The 2757-nt window shown below is 37.4% G+C and overlaps 1 long non-coding RNA gene across 1 annotated transcript; it reads left to right on the top strand.

Annotated features, from left to right (window-relative positions):
• Nucleotides 1-573: 573 nt before the first annotated feature.
• LOC309502270 lies at nucleotides 574-1899 on the top strand. Its single transcript, XR_014207218.1, has 3 exons — nucleotides 574-643; nucleotides 747-906; nucleotides 1756-1899. It is a non-coding gene; the product is annotated as an uncharacterized lncRNA (long non-coding RNA).
• Nucleotides 1900-2757: the final 858 nt, after the last annotated feature.

Genomic DNA, 2757 nt, shown 5'->3' with positions numbered 1-2757 from the left:
TTATTCCATGGGTATCAGACAGTCCTGCTGAGAGCTTTTGAATGAGATGAATCCTTTCTAATGAAGAATTTACAGGCTGCACAGGCTTGTGTGACTGCTAAAGACATCTATCTGCTGTATCTCATAAATATTCAAGTTTTTCACTAATTCCTCCAAGAATCGGTAGTGCCAGTGTGGAAATGATGCCCTCGTACACAAGTTTAAAAAAAATATTGCAGCATCAAGCAATATCTAATGAGTCATATCACAGTTAAATTTTCCAAGTTTTGATTTTAGATTGGGAGAAAATTCTGATAGACTAATCATCTGTTCACTAAAGTGGACCTCATGCATCAATGACTATATTTCAGCTACAATTGAATTCATAATTATGCTGTGAATGTTGTTTTTGAAAATACTTAATCTGCAGAAACTTGTTTGACTAAATAAATGTATTTGTATTATTAGAATGTAATTTTCATTGACATCAAAGAAGTAATGTGATTACATGATGTATGTGACTTGTAATGCATTACTTGTTAGATCAAAAAGTAATCTGATTTCGTAATGCACGTTACTAGTAATGCGTTTCTTCATCAAAAAGTAATCTGATTATGTAATGCACATTACTTGTAATTAATTACTTTACTTGTTAGATCAAAAAGTAATCTGATTATGTAATGCATGTTACTTTATTCGTAACATCAAAAAAAATCTGATTACGTAATGCACGTTACTTGTAATGCATTGTTCGTAACATCAAAAAGGTAATCTGATTGCGTTATGCATGTTACTTGTAATGCGTTACCCCCAACACTGCTCATTTCAGATGAGATTGAAAACACCTGATCGCTAGGTTTTCTCAGAAGAGAGCTATGATAGAAATGTGTCCATCTTGAACATAATCAGAATTATCAGCTATTAAGGGTAAATTGTAGCCTGACGTCGTCATACTCAGATTCTAGTCAGAATGTGAGTCTGATACTGCTCCATTGAGCTTTGATTATGGGTCGTGTTTCAACCGAACCAGGAAGGAAAATGCCTCTGCACTCAATTGGATAGACCTATAACCAATCAGAGCAACGGAGTAAGTGACGTATGTTTTTCATTCATGTTTCCGATCGACAAATGTCTTGATCGTGGTTCTCTGTTCCTCTTTTAAAATCAATGCGCTGTCGTTATCTTCTATAACAGACGCGATGGCGGAATCTACACATAATGTTTTATAAACAAAGTTCGAGAGGAGCACGTTCAAATAATCAATCCAATCAACTTGTCATCAAACAATGACCGTCTACGGTCTACACTATCAGCATGAGAGGAAGCATATTCACTTTGTCAACTCACCTAACATTCCTTGACAGTTTTCAGCATCCCTCCACTCACTCTCGGCCTGTTCTTCCACAGCCTGGAATACGGGGGGAGCACTTTGGGTTCGGGCCGAATACCGAGCCCGGAGCCTCTCCTCAAACAGCACGCCAAATATGTATTTATTCTATCTGACTTATTTGTAAGTGTGAACTCGTGAAATAATAATTCTCCAGCGGCAGTCATCTGTGTTGTAAACGAATTCAACCCAAGCGCTCATTGGTGACGTGGATGATTACGTTACGTTGCTCATCTGTCCATCATCGTATAAAGCCCGCCCTGACAATTTGATTGGTCCGAACAATTTTTGTTCGGGCATAATAGCTCCTCAACGGAATGAGTCCAGACCGAACTTCCCGACCTAAAAAATTTGTGGGCGGGGCTAAGTTCGGCTGGCATCCAGGCTAGGTAAATTGACATACTCTGGTACACTGGAGGGAGTATCTGAGTGGTTTCCACAGTTTTACCTTGACAGGCTGTAGAGATCTGTGATGGAATCACGTCCTCATGTTCTGATATTAAAGATACGCAAAGTTCAACTTGTATGAAGTTCAATTGTCTTTGCAATATTTCGCATTTATATTTTTGTATATATTTTATAGTTTTCACATGATTTGATATAATTTTATTGATTGGTTTGTTAAATACACACACTAAATCTGTTTGATTATTGTATAATGTTTAATACAGTATCTATTCAGTTTAAACCATAAACGCATGCTGTCCACTTAAGTGGACAGCAGAAAATCTCTTAGAAAAATGTGTAAAACAGGTTTTTTTACAAAAAAATCCAATCTTGTTTTTCATGCCCTACGAGCAACAAAAACAGATAGGAAAAACAAGGAAATTTATAATTCATGCATGAAAGGGTTAATGGCAACACTATAATGTGTTGTGATAGTTAGCCATAAAACTGAAAAGGCAAGAGGGTTATTTTTGTATTGTTTATCTTGGAGGGGCTAATTGAAGTGTCACAATTCATTATCCAGGCTGTGTCCTCCACCCGTCCAATGGCAAAATGACAGTATCAATCTCTCTCTGTCTCCTCACATCACTATTCTAGCATGACTTTGTGGAGTACAGGTCTGTCTAAGATAACTCTCCATTGGCTCTAACAATATGGGTTAGAATCTTTTCTTTTTAGTTATAGTTACCTTTTATTCTGGGTTACTCACTGTGGATAAAATCCTCTGTCAAATGCACAAATGTGTATTCATGTGTTGTGACGTCAAAAAAGGCCAGATGTTCAGATGAGTATCAGCATATTGTTTTATTTGTTTAGGTGCTGTGAGTAGCTGACGGTGAGTAGCTGCACCCTTGGAGGATTGCTGTCTGAAATGACAAACTTGTTCCAGACACTCATAGAAATACCAATCCATCCAAAGGTAGTCTCCCCCAGGCTTCAAACTA

The sequence above is a fragment of the Leuciscus leuciscus genome (genome assembly GCF_965113295.1).
Source record: "Leuciscus leuciscus genome assembly, chromosome: 7".
Classification (NCBI taxonomy): Eukaryota; Metazoa; Chordata; class Actinopteri; order Cypriniformes; family Leuciscidae; genus Leuciscus; species Leuciscus leuciscus.
The sequence above is the reverse complement of the archived record's forward strand: the minus strand, read 5'-3'. Positions and strand labels throughout refer to the sequence as shown.